Source organism: Macaca fascicularis, chromosome X (genome assembly GCF_037993035.2).
Source record: "Macaca fascicularis isolate 582-1 chromosome X, T2T-MFA8v1.1".
In the NCBI taxonomy this organism is placed as follows: Eukaryota; Metazoa; Chordata; class Mammalia; order Primates; family Cercopithecidae; genus Macaca; species Macaca fascicularis.
Genome location: NC_088395.1, coordinates 135,365,419 through 135,385,682, shown reverse-complemented (window position 1 = coordinate 135,385,682; position 20,264 = coordinate 135,365,419). Strand labels below are relative to the sequence as shown.

Genomic DNA, 20,264 nt, shown 5'->3' with positions numbered 1-20,264 from the left:
TTCTAAATTTCCATGAATCTGTCATAGATATTTCCATGCATTATCTACCAAAATGAGGATGAGGGCTAGACCTAGAATATAGAGATTGAGAATAAGGGCTTTAGCTTCAGATAGTACTGGGTTCAAGTCCCAGCTCAACCAATTTCTAGCTGTTTGATCATGGAGAAGTCACTTAACCTTTCTGAGCCTCAGCTTCCTTATCAGGGAAATGGAACTACCCTTAGCATCTAACTCACAGAATTGTGGTATGGATTAACATGAGTTGATTTGTGAAAAGTGAATAGTACAACGTCTGACAGATAGTAAACATTCAAAATATAGTGCATGTTGTTCTTTTGTAAAATGGTCTTTATGGTCTGATGTGTGGAATATGCAAGGCCTCAGGATCATGTCTGTCTTGGTCTGTCTTCACCTCTGTGTTACTTGTTTTGTTCATTACCTTCAATGTGTGTTATCTGTCGTTAGGTATTTATCTTTCTCAGATGGTCTTCCTTCATCAGCCACTGTGTTCTCAGGTCTATCTCCCTTGGCTGCCTTCTCAATGTGTTCTTGTGGATGACTCACACTGCTTAGGGAAACCCTAATGAGTTCACAGCACATCTGCCTTCCTGATCAAAGAAGGGATTTCGGATCCAAAATGAAATGGCTTTTGGATTAGCTGTGACATTATTTCCCCTTCTATTGCTGCCCATAATAAAAGCTGTCCTCTCAATATGTTACCTTGTTACTTGCCAGTGATGTGGAAAGAATAAATAAGACAGTAACTTGGTATGGAGGAAGGTGGCAGGGAAGAGGGGAGTGGATTTTTTTCAGGGATTCTCTCTGTTGTTGTAAAACCTGGGAGTAAATTTTGGCAGTGCTGGTAGGCATGCGACCACATTGAATGTGACAGGCAGATTCAGCCAATTGACACTTACTTACTTTGTATGTGTCCAACCCTGTGCTGGGTGCCCCAGAGCTATTAAGACTTATGAGATATATTCCTGACCTAAAATTGCTTAAAATTAAGCTTGGAAGTTGAGATTGTGATTCATAAAACTGTTAGGTAAAAATAAAGGGGGGGAGATTTTATGGGGGAAATAAGACCTGAGCTAGGCCTTGGAGGTTGAGTTTGGATAGCAGAGGAGGGTGCAAGACATGTTAGTTATATGTATACTGGTGATGGTAGGAAATAAGTGGACACAGTGATAATAGAAAGCCCAGGAAAAGGAATAAATGTGATGTGTGCAGAAGGTTGAGAGGAGATCAGGTTGACAGGAGCAGAAAGTGCCTGGTGGAGAGCAGTAAGAAATATTACTAAAAGCATAAATATGGCCAGCTGCCAAAGGATTTTGACAGACAGGGCGAGGACTTTGACTTTATACAATAGGTGACAGGGAATCATTGTAGGTTGTGAAATAGGAACGTAATAGGATTGGAGCAGAGAGATACTTGGGGTAGGGATTGGGTGGGAGGCTGCTGTAATGGTATAGGGCTTGCTACTCAAGCAAGGTCCAGCAGCATTAACATCAGTATCCTCTGGGAGCTTATTAGGAATGCAGAATTTTTTCAGGCTCCATCCAGATATACTGTCTGGGCCACAGACCAGTACTGATCTGTGGCCTGTTAGGAATTTGGCCACACAGCAGAAAGTGAGCAGCAGGCAACTGAGCATCACCACCTGAGCTCCACCTCCTGTCACATCAGCAGTGGCATTAGATTCTCATAGGAGCACGAACCCTATTGCGAGGGAACTGCACATGCGAGGGATCTAGGTTGCACACTCTTTATGAGAATCTAATGTCTGATGTTCTGTCATTGTATATATTACATGTAATAAAACATACATGTATATTATTACATGTAATATATACATGTATATATGTTATATATTACAGTGTAATGATGATAGAAATAAAGTGCACAATAAAGGTAATGTACTTGAATCATCCTGAAACCAGCCCTCCTTCCCCCCAGTCCATGGAAAAATTGTCTTCCATGAAACCGGTCCCTGGTATCAAAAAGGTTGGGGACCACTGGTCTAAGTTATCTGCGGCTGCATAACAAAACCACCTTAAAACTTGATAGTTTAAAACCACAGACATGTATATCTCATAGTTTCTGTGGTCAGGAATCAGGGGTAATTTAGCTGGGTGGTTCTGGCTCAGAGATGGTTCTCTCATGAGGTTGTACTCAAGAGTTTGGTTAGAGCTGTAGTCATCTGAAGGCTTGATTGGGGGCTGAAGGACCTACTTCCAAACTTGCTCATGTGGCCATTGGCAAGAGGCTTCAGTTTTCATTAGTTGTTGACTGGAGGCTTCAGGTCGTTACTATGTTGGCCTCTCCATAGCCTGTCTGTGTGAATTCTCAACATGGTAACTGTCTTCACTCAGAGTGAGTAATCAGAGAGAGAGAAAGAGACAGAGGGAAACCAAGACAAAAGCAACATTGTCTTCTATAATCTAATCTCACAAATAGTCTACTATCACTTTCTAACCTTATGTTCTCGATCACGCAGGCCAACCCTGATACGATGTGCAAGAGGACTACACAGGAAGAGATAACAGGACATGAGGTCATTGGAGGCTATTTTGTAGGCTGGCTACCATAACTACTGATTCAGAATCTGTATTTAACAAGCTCTTCAGCTGATACATATGCACATTATGCCCATTAAAGTTTGAGAAGTGCTGGTATAAGCCAATATACCTGTTAATAGCAAATAGTCAAGAAGAGACATGTGAAAGGATACATTGATGGATTTGGTGGGTGTAGGGGATGAAGTAGACAGAAAAGTCAAAGTTAACTGTCAAGTTTCTAGCTTGGGAGATAAAAATAGAGAGGTTGAAATGAGAAGGGGTGACATGCTCACTTTGATGTGCTGAGTTTGAGGCAATGGGATATCTACATTTGAAACTTTGAGAATGTGGTGTTGGCATCAGTGAAAGGTGGATTAGGGCGTGAGCAGCAGAAAGAAGGCTGTGAAGGCTGTGAAGTCATGAAACAGCGTAGAAAGTTAGAGACAAGTAAAGGGACTGGGGTAAAGAAAGGAATGGGATAGTAAACTTAATAAGAAGCAACAGCAGAAGGCATGGAAAGTGGAAATGATGGGCCAAAAAAGAGAATGGGGAGAGAGGGGATGAGTCCAGGTAAGTTGAGGGTGCTAGGGAATAGAACTCACTTACACTTTAAATATCATGTAAGTAAAAAAAAAAAAAAAAAAAAAAAAAAAAAAATAGGTATTATATAAGCATTTGGTAGAATATTCAATAGGTATAAATTTCCTTTCATTTTTGCCCTTTAGCTAGATGCAACTTTTTATATGTAACCTCCCAGGCATATTCTCTGCTATTTATTTATTTAACAAATGCTTAAGTAGTCCTTACTATGTGTCTGAGGTACTATTCTAAGACTTTGAGAATATTAACTCATCTAATCCTCAAAACAGCTCAAAGAGGTAGGTACTGTTATTAATTCCACTTTACAGATGAGGAGACTGAGGCACAAAGAAGTCCAGTTATTACATGGTAGAGCCAAGATTCAAATCCAGGCTGGTTGCTTCAGAATCCATGCTCTTAACCATTATGCTCTGCTGCCTTTCGCATGCAGATATACATTATTTTGTCCCAGCTTTTAGACAAATGGTAGCATACTGTAAACTATAAACATGGTTATATTCCTTGCTTTTTCACTTAAGTATATATTTTGGAAAGGATTTTCTACCAGTAACATACAGATGTCCATTTGGATCTACCATAATTTATAAAAATGTGTCCTATTGATAAACATTTCCGTTTTTTTTTCCAGTAAATACTCCAATTAATACCGTTATATATTTGACATTTATTATGCATGAACACATCTATAGAATAAATTCCTAAAGGTGGAATTGTTAGGTCCAAAGGTAAGTGCATTTCAAATATTGGTAGGTATGGCAAACATGCTGTCCATACAGGTTGTGCCAATTTACACTCCCCTCAACAACTCGTAAGAGTGACCGTTACCCCACAGCCCTACCAGCGCAAGTTGTTAGAAAACTTGCTTTTAATAATCACCAGTCTGACAGGTGGAAAATCATCTCAATGAGGTTTTAAATTTACATTTCCCTTATTATGGATGAAGTTGAGCAACTGTACTATTTTTAATTTAGTATTTCATTTCCTACAAATAATCTGTTTATTATCCTTGACCATTTGCAATTTGCCTGTTGATCTTTTAAAATTGATTTACAGGAGATCTTTTTATATTAAGAAAGTTAATTCATTTTCTGTAATATAAATTGCCAATGTTTCTGTCTGTGAATTTTTTTAACATCATGGAATTTTTGCCCTGAAAAAAATATTTATTTTCTTTTTTGGCTTATGGATTTTGTGTCATACTTAGAAAGCACTTCTCTCCATTCCAAGATTATTTTTAAATGACCTTTCTTCTACTCTTTTTCATAGTTTTATTTTTTATGCTAAAACACTGACCCATCTGGAATTTGTTTTGGGTCAGATGTGAGTTGTGGATTCAACTTTACTCTTCTTCTAGATTTCTGCCCAATTGTCTCAATACTATTTAATCAACTATATCTTCCCCATAAATGTAAATACCACCTTTAGCATATACTAAGCTCCTGTGTGTGTTTGGGTTTAGTTCTGGACTTTCTAGGCTGTTCCACTGAGGAATCACTCATATTTTGAAAGGACTCTTTAGCTTATAAAATGATTCCTAAAGGAATCCTATATATATATCAGAATTGTTGTTTGTATTTTTAAGTATTTGTTTATACATCATTTAGTACTTTGGCAAGGAAGATTGGGGGAAGGGGGAGGAGGCAGTGAAGCTTAAGACTAATTTGTTAGGAACAAGTATATATTGACAGTCCGTCTGAAATTTTCATGTAAATCACTGAGAAAATAGGAGTTAACTTACAGGAAAAGCACGGAACACCCTGTTTATCTAAAATGTGAGAGATCTCTACAAAGCCACTCACAAAGTGCTATTTCAGCATATGCACAGTGGGTGAGAACATTGACTTTGGAGTTGGTCTGCCAGGGTTCAAATCCTAGCTATAAATAATGTCAATAGTAATACCTTGAAGAAATGCTGTGGCTATTCTCCAAGGGCCCCAATGTACTTCCTTGCCTATACATTCTGCCACAGCTCTTTTGGAACATAGCTTAATAGATTTACTTGGTCTGAGTCTATTGGACTTTGACTATTTGACCTGGTAGATTTGAGCCCACACTACCACTGTTACTTGCTTGCTTAATTTGGTGCAGGAGTAGCCAAACTACTGACAGCAGGTCGAATCCACCCTATGGCCTGTTTTTGTACTCATGATTTTTTTTTTTTTTTTTTTTTTGCTTTGAAATGGGGTCTCCCTCTGTGGCACAGGCTGGAGTGCAATGACATGATTTTGGTTCACTACAGCATCAACCTCCCGGGCTCAAGTGATCCTCCCACCTCAGCCTTCTGAGTAGCTGGGACGTAGGTGTGTGCCACCATGCCTGGCTAATTTTTTAATTTTTTGTAGAGACAGTGTCTCCCTATGTTGCTCAGGCTGGTCTTGAACTCCTGGGCTCAAGCAATCCTTCCGCCTCAGACTCCCAAGGTGCTGGGATTGCAGGAATGAGCCACCGTGCCCAGCCTGTACTCACAATTTTAAAGGATTGTAAAAAAAATGAAAACAAAAATAAACAAACAAAAGAAGAATATATGACAGAGGCAGTATGTGACCTGCAAAACCTAAAATCTTTACTATCTGGCTTTTTGTGCAAAATGTTTGCCAGCCACTGTTCTGAGTCTGGGTTTGTTGTTTATCTTGTAAAAATAATACTCAGCTTGCTAATAACAAAGTAAGCTGTCTGTTGCACTCCAAGAACAGTTACAAGGCATTTGTATGGCATAAAAGTAGGGTCATGCTGGTTTATTCCCCACCGTGTAGCTGGTCCTACCCTCATTTTCATGTATCAGCTAATGGAGATTTAAAGACTCACAAGAGAATTTCCTTTGCAGGACTTTGAGACAGGATTTGTGGTTAAAAATCTGAGGGAGCTTTCCAAACAGACTTTTCAGGCTGCAACCCATCCCTGTTGCAGGCTTGTTTAGAGTAAGTCAAAATAACTAGACATCAATTTATTTTTAAACCATCTATTTTCTTCTTGTTGGTTTTATTGTGCACTCATAATGAATCATTTCCCTCTGTCTTTCTCCTCCTCTCTTCTGTGCATGCACACGCATGTACATACTCTCCGTAGCTAAATCTCTGGGGGCTACAATTTTTTCGTGGGTAGATGAAATCATTGAATTATAGACTATTAAAGCTTTTGTGATACTATATAATTTTAAAATAATATTTAGGAACTTCAGAGATAATTTTACATAAGTGCATTGTATACAAAATTACACAATTAAACCCAGGCTCACACTGTATACACCAATTAACTGGAGGCATGAGAGGTTTAATGACATGCCTAAGGTCACACAACCAGGAAAGGACAGAGCTGGACTAGAGGTTATAGCTCTCCTGACTTTCAGTGCAAAACTTTACCTATTAGATTATGCTGTTTCATTATTAAAAAACTAAAGCATTTTCCCTGCTGTGTATGTCTCCTCTGTTTTCTAAGGCACTAAAAGCAGGTGGGGTTGGAAAATAAATGCAAAGTCAGAGACTGTCCTTTTAGCTTGTTCTCTCTTCCTCTGAGTTCCGATTGGGCCTGTCAATGTTACCAGTTTCTCTCCCCATACTTCAGGGTAAGGAGAAATATAGTCTACTAATTTTTATTCTTTGCTAATTATACCAGTATTGCTGGGACTGCTTATCTTATAGTTTGTTTTGCTAGCCAAAGCTATTGTTGGTTCTTTAGAGATGGACTCTGTTCTGTTTTTCTTCCCAAATATTTCATTATTTCCAATCTTATCTGAAATCTAATGAGTTGGATTACCTTTATTAAACTAGAGACCCTCCCCACCGTGTGATTCTGCTAATCTCAGCCTAGGTATACTTTAGCAAGTAGGAGCTGCAATTTCCAGTTTTCATATGTGGGTTTTCACTCCCAGATCTTCTTTGAGCTCAAACTCAATCTGCCTCTCTTGTTCTTCTCCCCTAGAAATATGTTTTAAATACTTTTGAGCAAGCTCTTAGGAAAGGCTTCTTTGTCTGTAAATGGGAAGATAAACAGTATAGAGTGTAAACACTTCACTTTAAAAGATACTTGGTTCATTCTTTCACATCTCTAGAGACTTAAAAGAATTTTTTTCCCCAAGGTAGAGCATACTCTAGTGGTATTTTACAAGTGGAAACTGTCCGCAGAATGATAGAATGTAATTGAAGTGGACAAAAATTCTCCCTTTTTCGAATTCATAAGAATATCCTTGACTGAATTCAGAGAACCCTCCACATTTTGAGCAGCCCTCTTAGGGCTTTCAGTGTCTCAGTTCAAACCTCAAGCTTTTCAGGGAACATTTAACATTAGCTATACCTTCACAGTCAAATCATTTTCCATATTTCTTAAACTGTGGTATAACATTGATGACTTGGAATAACCGATTGAGATGGTGAGCAGAGACCAGTCTGAATTAATGAAGCATTTTAATGTTGTATTGCCTCGGATATAGGTCTCTAGAGGGGTCACTTAAAAATATTAATAAGAATTATTCCTGTGCTTGACATAAGTGGTTACTTGAATATTTCCTTGAATAGGTGAAGCATCTCCCTTATTATCTTGTTTACAACACCCACTGGTTAAGTCATCACCAATTCCGTGTGTGTAGAGTTCAAATTAGTGGGTCTTTCATGTGAACCAGGCTCATTCCGTGGATTACAATTATGCTACAGTCATTTACATGTACACCCACACACCCAGATCCCATGCAAAGGGATGCATCTTGTATCTATAAAGGCACAAAAGAGAGACGGCTTTCTGCATTTTAGAAGAAAAAAATGGATGCCACGATATGTAGAGGGAGGCAGGATTTTTTTCTTAAAAAAAGCAAATATCTACCTCTGGGCACTGGGCACCTCTACCTGGCCTCATGCTACTTTTCTGACTTTTTCATTCAACATTCATTGATCCAGTACCCACTCTACCCAGGCACTGCCTTTTGTCCTATGCCTCACAAGGCCCTTTTCTTTACCAACCCTTTAGTTAAAGTGAGAGGTGTGAAGGTTGGTTGAAGCCTTCTTTGTAGCTCCTGCTGCTGATGATCATTGGCTTCACTTTGCTTCACTTCCCCGGTTCATTACTTTGACACTTGGTGAGTTGAGATCCACCTTCTCCTACCCTACTTACTGCTTTGAAAGGCAGCAGTGTCTTTAACCAAGGAGCAGGAATTCACTGAGTAAAGTGACATATAGGCAGCAGATGCTAAATGGGGGCCCACTGTGGTGACTCAGTCAGTACTGTATTTTGAGAGAGAGTGGAGGGCCCTGAAAGAGGACATCTTTGAGATTGTATGCAGAGGATGGTGAGGTGTCCCAGGCTGGGAACCTCCGTTGTGATACTGACATTTTTAAGTTCCAGAGCTTTGGTTTATTGCAGATACAATTTAATAAAGCCAGTGATTCTTATCCTTTTGAACTTTCCACAGTCCAGCAATTTGATGACAGGAAAATCTTTGAAGCAGGTATCCTGCTGCTATTGCCTTTTGGTGGCTCATTCTCCCATTCATTCACACCCTTAAACAACTGACTTAGGCTCATACTTGCCCATCAGTTGGAACTCGGCCTAGGCCTATTTTCTGTTGCAGATCTTCTTAATATCCCCACCACCCATCCTCAGTTAACTATAGATCTTCTTACTATCTCTATCACCCATCCTCAGTTAACTATGTCATGAGACCTCTTCTGTTGAGGTTCCCATTCTACTCAATGAATGAAGGGTAATTGAGGCATGAGACACATGAATCCATGTGAATCTCTTGTTTCTCTCAAGCAAGAATTCTCAATTAATTTCAATGCACATGATTCCAGAAGGGCCTAAATATTGAATCTTTGACTCTGAACTCTCCCATCGAATGGTGAAACTTTCAGGCATTTGACAAGCCAGTAGAAGAAGTTTAGATGGTGGTGGTGGTAGTATTGCTCCTTGGTATTTTCTTTTCTTTTGTTTTTTTTTTCTTGGAAAGAACCACCTTTTCAGCCATGTGTAAAGATTCTGGTGAGCATTTTTCATACCCTTGGATGCCATGGCCCAAGTTGTTGGGATTCCTCTGATACTGTATAGAAACACAGAGGTTCGAATAGGCGCAACCACTCTGGACTGGAGGGTGGAGGGTGGAGGACTATGCTCTAGCAAAGGCAATGGAAAATGTCCCAATTCTTCAAAAGGAAGGCCTGATTCTGTATGGGTACTGCTGCCAATATTCATTTTGTTGTTGTTGTTGTTGCTACTGGAAGATGTATATATGCTATTCCAAGCAGAAAAGAGATTAGCACCCTTCCCACAGCCACCTTAAGTCACCAAGGCTCTTAATTCTATCTCCTCAATAAATTTTCTATCTTTCAATTACTTTCCACAGTCTTAGTTAAGATATTTATTAATGGCAGCAGATAACTCGTTATTTTTCCTACTTCTCAGCACAGTCTTTAGTTTCTCCCTCCTACAATCCTTTCTGTGAACCACATAGTAGACACTGCAAAATATTTATTCAACCAAATGAAATGCCACAAATTCAGTTTTTTTATAGGTCCATTACTGGGTTCATCTTGCTGAAACCCTGTCGGTAGCTCTTTGTTGCCTGATGAAATAGTTACAAGTTCCATAAACTGCTCTCCCTAGTCTTTTCAGCTTTGCTTCCCAGTGTGCTCCAAGACAGACCTGAGGTTCCTACCACACTCAGTCCTTGTTCTTTCACACTGATCAATGTTATCTTTGTGTCCACCCATACCCTATTTGAAGTTCTTCTACTTATTTGCTTTAGGTTGAACCTTAGTCATTCTTCAAGATCTATCTTAAATAAATGCTTTGCCTACTTTATATAAAATAGTCACCTCCTTTCAGCCTTCCCTATTCCCCATCTTCCCTGTATTATTTTACCCAATGGCACTTATCACCATCTGAGAGGCATTTTACTAGTTTGTTTATTGTGTCCCCTCACCCCATTAGAATTTATGTTTCATGACCAGCCTGGGTTATATGGCAATACCCTGTCTCTAGAAATAACATTTTAAAAATTAGCCAAGTGTGGTGGTGTACACCTGTAGTCCTAGCTACTTGGGAGGCTGAGGCAGGAGGATCACTTGGGCCTGGGAGGTCGAGGCTGCAGTGAGCTATGATTGTGCCACTACACTACAGCCTGGGCAACAGAGCGAGACCCAGTGTCAACAACAACAGCAGCAAAAGAATTAATGTTCTATGATGGCAGAGACCTTTGTAGTTTTGTTTACTGTTATATCCCCACTACCTAATAGGTTCTTCATAAATATTTTTGAATGAATGAAAAAAATGAATATATGACATCATATTGTATATCTCAGCTGGAAGTTCTATCTCTCTATGATGTTTTGGCACTTTATTTATATTGCGCTTCTCATGTGCCTCGTACTATGAGTTTCTAGTTATTTTTATATACCTACATACATTTGTAATGTGATCAGGATGAAAAAGCCATTAATTCTGAAACTCAAAAAGTCTGAGTTAGACAATGAGATGCTATCACATACCCATCACTGTGACTAAAATGTAAGAGATCAACAAAAACAGGTGTTGATGAGAATGTGGAGGAATTGGAACTATTGAACTTTGCTGATGGGAGTGTTAAAATGGTACAACCACTTTTGGAAACATGTATAGCAATTTCTTATAAAACTAAGCATACATACCATATGACCTAGCAATTCCATTCTCAGATATGTACTCAAGAGACATGAAAGTATGTATCCACACAAAGACTTGTACAGAAATTTTCATAGCAGCAGTGCTCATAATAACCAGAAAGTAGAAATATTATCCATCAATAGGAGAATAAGTAAACAAACTGGGGTATCTCCATATAATGGAGCACAATTCAATAATGGAATAGAACACAATACTGATTTATAAAACCACATTGGTAAATGCTTACACAAAAGAGTACATACCTTGTGATGCCATTTTTATACACTCTAGAGCAGAATAAACTAAACTATGATGGAAGAATTCCAGAACAGTGGTTGCCTCTGGATATGGTGGTGGCATTAACTGAAAAGGACATAAGATAACTTTTTAGGGGAATTATAATGTTCTAAATCTTTATAGGGGTTTGGGTAGCTGAGGTATATGCATTTATCAAAGTCCAGCAAATGTACATGTAAGATTTGTGCATTTCATCGTAGGTTTTACATCAAAAGAAAACACCCTGCAAACAAATATTAAATCCTAGTTGATGATATGCATGCTATAATCATATAGCATATAGTTGAAGTATATTGATGTCTGCAATTACTTTGAAATGCATCAAAATTAAGATAAATTGATCAATGAGTAGAGAGACAAGTAGATGGTGAATAAGTGATAAAACAAACAAGAATAAAATATTAGTGGCAGAATTTACATGGTAGTTATATGATTTTCAACCCCTTTAAACTTTTCTGTATTTTAAACATTTTCAAAATACAATTTTGGAAAAAAACAAAAAATAAAAAACAAAAAACAGATCTGGCTTTGAATGTTGGCTCCGGCGCTTAGAGTAAGTAACTAGGAAAATCACATAAACTGTCAAACCTTCAGTTTATCTCTCCATAAAATGGTCATAGAATAGTAGCCACCTCACTGGGTATTCCTCACTCCTTAGCCTTTCTCCAACTAATATTTGGGAGCAAAGGGGTTAATTTTGGAATCAAAACTATGTTTCTGATTGGGTTGGCTAGTGGCAGTGTTTTATATTTAACTATTCATCCAGGACTGTGAGCACAATGAATTAGAACTGCATATCCCAAACTTCCTTGGTCATAACAATTACTCTACCCCAGACCTAATTTTGTCATTGTCAGCAAACTCACAGTCTATCAGAGAAGGTAAATAGATAAAGGGAAAATTACAATAAAACATAAAAAGTTCCAATAAAAGAAGAAATCATGGTCTCTATGGAAGTATATAGCATAGTCACAGAATCCACCTTGGGGATGGTGGTCAGTGAAGACATCCTAGAGGGAGTGACATCTGAGTTGAACATTAAACAACTAATAAAGTAATCCTGACAAGCATGGACAGTCATGAGTAGAGGGTAGTATGTTTTAGGCCTCAGAGACACAGGGAGGCTAGGTGAGAGAGTATGGCTCACTTATTACTGAAATCAGAACTCAAAGTGCTCATCTTTCTTCCCTAGTGCATTTGATGAGTATGGCCTTTGGATGAAGCACCATCTTTACCTTCTAGGACCCTCCAATCCAAAGGAGCGACTCTCCGTTGTAAATTCAGATGATGATTTTATTTTTTATTCAAAAGGGCTTTGCTTGCATATGCAACTGAATAAGCCAGGGTTAGGTTACTGATTAACAAACTTTAGGTGCTTATATTACCCCGGCAGACTGATTTGTTACTATCCACATCTGTCTCTTGGCTCATAGGTAATATTTTTGCAAAGGCATTTTTCTGTTAAAATTTTTGGAGTGAATTATATGCATTTATTCAGGAAATTTTTGCAGATTTTTATGGTGGAATTGCTGACCCACTGAGTTGTTGTCAAACCATGTTTGGGAATGCTAGAGATAGGCCCTTTACATTCCTTCATTCAGTCACCTAAGGTTTACAGAGCTCTTGCTATGTGTCTATACTGTGTGAGTTGCCAAGGTTACAGAATTAAGTAAGATACAATACTTATGTTAAGCCAATATAAGTTCTCAAAGAGCTCACAGTTTGGTGGGAGAAAACAAATAGGCAAGCAGACAAAGACAATAGAGAGTAATAAGATATGTCAGAGTGGGAAGCACAGATGGCAGGAGGACTCCAGGAGACCATTAAACAGTACTTGATACCCTGAGGAGTTCCTGTGCTGCCCCTCACACATCAAGGTGACACTTGGAAACATGCTCTGTTAAATTTTCACTGAGACAACCACACACTCTCTTGCTGACCCCAGTGACCAATGGCATAGATCTGTGACGTGAGTGGCCAGAGTTCAGGGGTTAGTTGATGGCGGCGAAAGAAAGCAGAGCTAATTGGCCCACATGGGCTTCAAATTGGCAAGCACGGCCTCATTAGCACTGTGATCCTCCCTTCTGTGTGCTCTGGTTACCAACTTGGCTTCCCAAAGGGACCTTTAGAATCCAGGTGTCTTTGGTCAACGTTTTGATCTCTGGGATCTTATAAGCATGTCCAAGAGTATTCTTCACCCTTGACTTTCAGAAGAGGAAATCAAGGCACTAAGAAAATCAGATTGAAATGAAATTGCTGACAATTTCATGAGGAGTTTTCCAGCTTCTTTGATGACTTTACATCTTCATATGGTCTGTGCACCCCTAGGGTGGGTAACAGATTTGCTTTTCCTACCAATACTTGACCTGCTAAGCTGTGGAAGGCTGCTCATCACAAATTATAAGGTTAGCTCTGAAAATGAGTCTTTCAAACACAGGAGAAAAGCCTCCCCTTTATCCCTTTCTCTGTTTCATCTTCATGCCTCCTCCAAGTTCAAAACACTCAGTTCCTCCAAAATTGTAAATTTTCTCCCCTGCACTCCCCAGTCCTTAACAAGCTGTTGATGTTCCAGGAAATGTCTTTTCCTATGAAAGACATATCACGGCAGCTAAACAGCTGGAGTCCTCTGACAGCCAATCAGCCAGGCCTTAGGGTATCAGTGTGATGCGCAACTCAGCTAGAAAGTGTCTATTCTCTAGCTGAGCAAATGTCATCTCCACCAGGAAGCTGCAAAAGGATGGTGAGAGACTGCACTGAAGTGTCTGTGAGGCTGAGTTCCAAGGGAAAAAAAATCTATAAATACAAATATGCTGCAATATGGGAGTGCCTGATTCAAGGGTAAATATATGAATGTATCTCTCTATAGACTGTTCAGGAGCACTATTTACACACTCTATACGTTATGTGGAATGATTATAAATGGTGTTGCTTAATAGACTTCTTACCTTAATAAATACATAGATTTTCCTTAGGTAGACTCTTGGAAGAAATTCATACCATTGTGTAACTGAACTAAATAAAACATACTGGCTTTTATACTTGAAGAAAATGGCAGCCCACCACCAGCAGAATAAGACCATTAATTGGAATTGGTTTGCTCTAATCCTTGCATGCACTCATTAAGGTTATCAGCATCCTTCTGAGCAGAGGTTCCCAGGTCAGTTAAAAAACAAGAGAAGAAAGTGTTTGTGTGTGTTTAAATAGATAAATGTAGATAAATACCTGGAAAACTAATATTAGATTGCCAGTGCTTTATTTTGACACATAAGAACACATATACACACACACACAACTACCAACAACTAATTATCACTGTTATACCATAAAAGTGAATTTAAAAACAAGCAGAAAGGCCAGAGTGTTAATATAAAAACAACTTTTTCAGTTGAATACATTGAATTATAAGATTAACTTAGTCTCTGTAAAAAAAGATAAATATAAATTAAGAGAAATAGACAAACAGAAAACATTACAAAAATATAATTAAATTTCATCCCCAGCGGGAGTAAACTCCATCACAGACTGACACTGATTCATGAGCTGGCATATGGAAGCCATACTGATTGAGAATTTGGGCTGAACCCAGCTACAGGAAATGGGGTAGGAACCATGTGGCATAAGAACATGCCACGAGGAAAAACACAAGGTTATAAAGAGGACAGCATATAGCTGGTAATATTCCTATCACAGGGTCAAGAGAACAGTGGGAATCCAGCATGACAGTTAACATAATAAAATAATTTAGATTGGTGGTAAATGGCAGAACATAAGGTCAAGAAGATTCAACTAATAGCAAGAGAAGAGTCAGATCCATACAGAAAGCTTAACTATCTAATGCTGTATAATAAATGGTCAGCTGGATTAGTGTCAAATTATTTTAGCAGAAATTTGGGAGAAGTATATAATTTTGGAAGACTGAACATTATTGACTCTGTCTTCCAAGATAGGAGAGTTTCATTTTGTAAAACACTAACAGTTTTTCTGATCAAATAGATTTTCACATGGTTCCTAGCTTCCACACTCTTCCTAGCTTCCCTTGCCATGCAGACTTTGGGTACTTGTACATATTTCCTTCTGGCTGATTTCTTAAGCTCTTTACAATTCTAACCTTTCTTCTTCTTTGCATTTTTTTCACCATCTCTCGCTGTTCTTTGTTTCATGGCAACGTGTACACAGAGTTCTCAACTGAAAATTCAGTAAACATATATTCCACATCCACTATTTGCAAGGCACTATGTTAGGCCCTGCAGATGATCCAAAGAGGAGTATGTCTTAATTTCTGCCCCTAGGGAACTTATGAGTAGAAGGTGAGGATAAAATAATTACCCTAATATATACTAAAAGCTAGACCATAACAGTTTCCCAACAGAGAAATATGAGGGATAAGAGATTGTATCTAGCTACATGACTAGGAATGTTTCAGAAAGAAGAGAGTATTTGAGATGGACCTTGAAGGCATGTAGGATTTTGATAGGTACAGATGGGGTTGAAAGAAGAGCAGGAGCAGAGACTTGGAATGATTCTTGGCCACTGGCCATGCCTAGGGAGCAGAGCCAACTGTAAGTGCTATGATGAAGATAAAAACAAATGATAGTGATTACAAGGCTCTTGATTTAAAAATCAACAAATTATAATAATTTGTTTAACATAAGTATTTTTAATTGTTTGAAGGGGAGTGAGTTAATGAATAAATTAATTTGAAAAACCACATAGAGTTAATTGAGTTCACATCTGTTAGCTGTGCAATCTTGCACAGGTTACTTAGCATATATGTGCCACAGTTCCCTTACCTGTGAAAAACAGGATAATGGTTTTAAAACAGTGCCTGGCATATAGTGAGCAAAAAATAAATTGTTGCCATTATTACTTGAAAATCAGAGTCTGGCAATGAGTTGAGTTTCAGTTTCTCTCTAGAGGTCTCTCTGCACTTAGAGACGTCCTATGTGCTAATTTTCAGCCTGACCATTGTAATCTGTTCCTTGGATCTCAGCATAAAGCCATGATCTGAAAGTCCCGTACCAGGCAGAGCTTAGAGTTGAAAGATTACCAGGAAGAAGGAACAATATGTGCATTCCAAATCATATGTGTAGCTGGAAAAGAGGTTAGAAGCTTACCCGAAACACTGAAAGTCACTTTGCTTGAAGTAGACAATTTTCCAGATTAGTCACAAGATGCTCAGTGCTTCTGCCACTTTTGCAAGCACAGGTGTGAGGCAGTTAGGCGTGGATGTGCGATATCCTCGTTTTTCAGCTAATACAAAGAAAGCCTGATTGCTTGAGCTGGTGCATAACAATAGGCAGCAGCTGTGGGTTCACTCAACAATTGCTGGGAGGGAACATTTTTTCCTCTGGGGTTATATTTAAATCAGGGAGCTTGCTTGATGGGAGAGGGGCTGAGAGAAATTGCTGCTGCAGGTAGGTGGTCCTGCTTAAGAAGCCCAGGCATCTCAAACTCACCTAAAACATCAACTACATTATTGGGGTGGTTATATTTAGAGTACAAAGGGGTTCCTTAAATCTGAAGGTGCTTCCCTAGTTCTTTTATGCTTTGTTAACATATCATAGAGCATTGATTGAGAGGACTAAAAACTAAAGTGTTTGCAGCTAGCGATCATTGAAGATCCATTAGGAAAATACATCAGTCTCTGGAGTCGGTGAAAAAATAGAATTCACTTTATTCATAATTCTTCTTTTTTGCCTCCTGTATTGAGTTTCTACAATGCTCCAGACATTGTAATAGGCACTGGAGAGATAAGGATGCTCCTCTTTTGATTTGAGAGGAAGTGGTGGGTCAAATAATAGAGATATGTATAAGGTAGGGAATAGGCACCAAAGTGGGGTTATGGGGGATTGTGTTTTCTTCACCTCTGTGGTCTCATGTCTCTCTCAGTGTCTGCTTGGCAAATAGTAAAAGGTCATGAAAGGTTTTTGAATTTACAACAGTAAGAGGGAACTTTTACATAACTCTACTGGAGTCCAGAGAGTGTATAAGATCCAGCCACTTAGGTAAGTCATAACAGCCATAGAGTTTTTTCTGTATCACTGCGTAAGGTCTCTGCTCTCTCTTTGATGAATGAGATGAGTGTTTTGATGTTGCTCCCTTCCCTCTCATCCTCTTTCTAGCGTGTGCACACACACTTCTTTTCTGGTTATTTCTCTACCCTGTGGGGGTTGTGCTTAGCTGAGGTTTAAGAAACGTCTCTTATGCTTTAAGAGTCTGGATGCACTGAACAGGTGAGGCAGCTCTAGGGCCCTTATATCCCTCTTTTACTTAGGCCCAGAAGTAATCACTATCTTTCTAAAGAAAGGCACAACATCAGGAAACAAGCTACATACAGTTGCCCCTAGTCTGTTCAGAAGTTGCTGAAGATGGGATATATGAGCCAGGAGTGAGGTCTAGGAGAAGAAATGTCAAAAGAGAAGCTGCAAATGCCATAAGCGGGGACAATACTATTTAGATATCCATCTTCTTGGCCAGTTGAGCCAAAACATTTATTATTTATCTTGGTAATATCCAAGGTCCTCCTTTTAGCTATTTGAAACTATATATTTTTAACTATAGTAATTCCACAGTGCAGTAGTACACTAAAACTTATTCCCCTTATCTAGCTGTAATTTTGTCTTTTAACAAATCTCTCTTCTCCACCCTTCCCAGACTCTAATATCCTCTGTTTTACTTCTTCTGTGAGACCAACCTTTTTTTAGCTTCCACTTATGAGTGAGAGCACATGGTGATTAACTTTCTGTTCCTGGCTTATTTCACTTAACATAATGTCCTCCAGTTCTGTCGGTGGTGCTGTGAATGACAGGATTTCATTCTTTTTATGGCTGAATGGTATTCAATTGTGTATATATACCACATTTTCTCTATCCATTTATCTATTGTTCAACACCTAGGTTGATTCTGTATCTTGGCTATTGTGGACAGTGCTGCAATAAACATTTTTGTAGCTATGGTAAATTGGCTTGCCTTCTTGATTTCTTTTTCAGCCAGTTTGTTATTTGTGTATATAAATGCTACTGATTTTCGTATGTTGATTTTGTATTCTGCAGCTTTTCTGAATTCATTTATCAGTTCTAAGAGATTTTTGTTAGAGTCTTTTGGTTTTTCTATGTGTAAGATCATGTCATCCACAAACAGGGACAATTTGACTTCTTTCTTTCCAATTTAGATGCCTTAGATGCCCTTTATTTATTTCTCTTGCCTAATTTATCTGGCTAGGACTTCTGGTACTATGTTGAATAGGAGTGGAGCAAGTGGGCATCCTTGTCTTTTTTCAGTTCTTAGAGGAAAAGCTTTTAGCTGTTCTCCATTCAGTAGGGTGTTAGCTGTGGGTTTGTCATATATGGCCTTTATTGTGTTGAAGTGCTTTTCCTTTGATACCTAATTTATCGTGAGTTTTTATCATGAAGGGATGCTGAACTTTATCAAATGCTTTTTCTGCTTCTTTTGAGATGTTCATATGGTTTTTGTTCTTTATTCTGTTGATGCAATGTATCATGTTTTTTGCTTTGCATATGCTGAAACATCCTTGCATTTCTGGGATAAATCCCACTTTATCATGCTGTATTATCTTTCTGATGTATTGTTGGATTCAGTATGCTAGTATGTTGTTGAGGATTTTTGCATCTATGATCAGGAATACTGGCCTGTAGTTATTTTTTATGTTTTGTCCTTGTCTGGTTTTGGTATCGGCATTAAGCTGGCTTTGCAAAATGACTTAGGAAGAGTTTTCTCCACTTTAGTTTTTTGGAATAATTTGAGAAGAATTGGTATTAATCTTTCTTTAAAGATTTGGTAGAATTCAGCAGTGAAGACATCCAGTCCTGAACTTTTCTTTGTTGGGAGATTTTTTACTAATGATTCAATCTTGTTACTTGTTATAGGTCTGTTCATATGTCCTACATCTTCTTTGTTCCATTTTGTTAGGTTGTATGTGTCCAGAAATTTGTCCATTTCCTCGAGGTTTTCAAATCTAGTGATGTATAGTTGATTATATTAGTGTCTAATGATCCTTTGTATTTCTGTGGGATCCATTGTGACATCTCCATGTTTCTGATTTTGTTTGGGCCTTCTGTGACTTTTACTTAGTCTAATGGTTTGTTAATTTTATATTTGAAGAAAAACAACTTTTTGTTTCATTGATCTTTTAAAACTTTTTTTAGTTTCAATTCCATTTATTTCTGCTCTATGATTTATTATTTCTTTCTTTCTACTAATTTGGAGTTGGTTTGGTTTGTCCTTCCTTTTCTAATTACTTGAGATATATCATTAAGTTATTGATTTGAAATCTTTCTAGTTTTCTTTTTTTATGTAAGGATCTGTCAAGTATTCATTTTTTTATTAGTTCCTTAAAACTCATTCATCCTGTAAGTTTGCCTCTCAATACTGCTCTTGCTGTGCCCTATAGATTTTGGTATGTTTTGTTTCTATTTTCATTTGTTTCAAGGAATTTTTAAATTTCATTTTTAATTCCTTCCTTCACCCATTGGTCATTCTGGAGCATGTTGTTTAATATCCATGCATTTGTATAGTTTAAAATGTTCCTCTTGTTATTGATTTCTAGGTTCATTCCATTGTGACCAGGTAAGATACTTGATAGGATTTCCATTTTTATTTTAATTTTTTTTCTTTGAGACTTGTTTTGTGTCCTAACACATGATCAATCCTGGAGAATATTCCATGTATAATCCATGCTATTGACATTTTGAGTGTCTCAGGGCCTAGACAGAGAAGAGTTTGTGGTTGTGGTGCTGTGGCTTTGCTGGGGGTAGACTTGAAAGGCATTTCTCAGGCTGAGGGAAAGTGTGTGCCATGGCGAGTCAACCAACTTGGGGCTGGGGTCGGGTCTATGAAGGCTGTTACAATCTGGCTGGGAGCACGCTCACACAGTTTCTTGGCTGGCCTGGAGGTGTGCCTGCCAGGAAACAGGAGCTATTTCTCAGGCCTGGGATGTGGTTGTATGACTTCTTGCCTGGCCTGGGTATGTGTCTGCTGGGGTGGCTCATGGGGCTGTTTCTCAGGCCTGGGATGCAGGTGCACAGCTGCTCAGCTGACCCGGAGTGTGTCTGCCAGGGACAGCCCACAGGGCTATTTCTCAGACCCAGGACACAGTCCCATGGCTTCTCAGCCAGCTGGCATGGGTAAATGTCTGCTAGGGGTCGCCATTGGGCTGCTTCTTAG

At 38.6% G+C, this 20,264-nt stretch overlaps 2 long non-coding RNA genes across 4 annotated transcripts in view; one reads left to right on the top strand and one right to left on the bottom strand.

Moving 5' to 3' along the window:
* LOC107128562 (uncharacterized) overlaps window positions 1–16,338 on the bottom strand; it is a 41,076-nt gene extending 24,738 nt beyond the window's left edge. Inside the window, exons 1-2 of the long non-coding RNA XR_001487930.4 lie at window positions 16,196–16,338; window positions 11,048–11,147 (exon numbers count right to left, since the gene is read on the bottom strand). This is a non-coding gene — a long non-coding RNA (uncharacterized lncRNA). The remainder of the gene's footprint in view (window positions 1–11,047; window positions 11,148–16,195) is intronic.
* A 129-nt stretch (window positions 16,339–16,467) lies between these two features.
* Window positions 16,468–20,264, top strand: part of LOC141409381 (uncharacterized) — a 124,499-nt gene continuing 120,702 nt past the window's right edge. For all 3 annotated transcript variants that reach the window (XR_012429859.1, XR_012429857.1, XR_012429858.1), the window contains exon 1: window positions 16,468–16,495. This is a non-coding gene — a long non-coding RNA (uncharacterized lncRNA). The remainder of the gene's footprint in view (window positions 16,496–20,264) is intronic.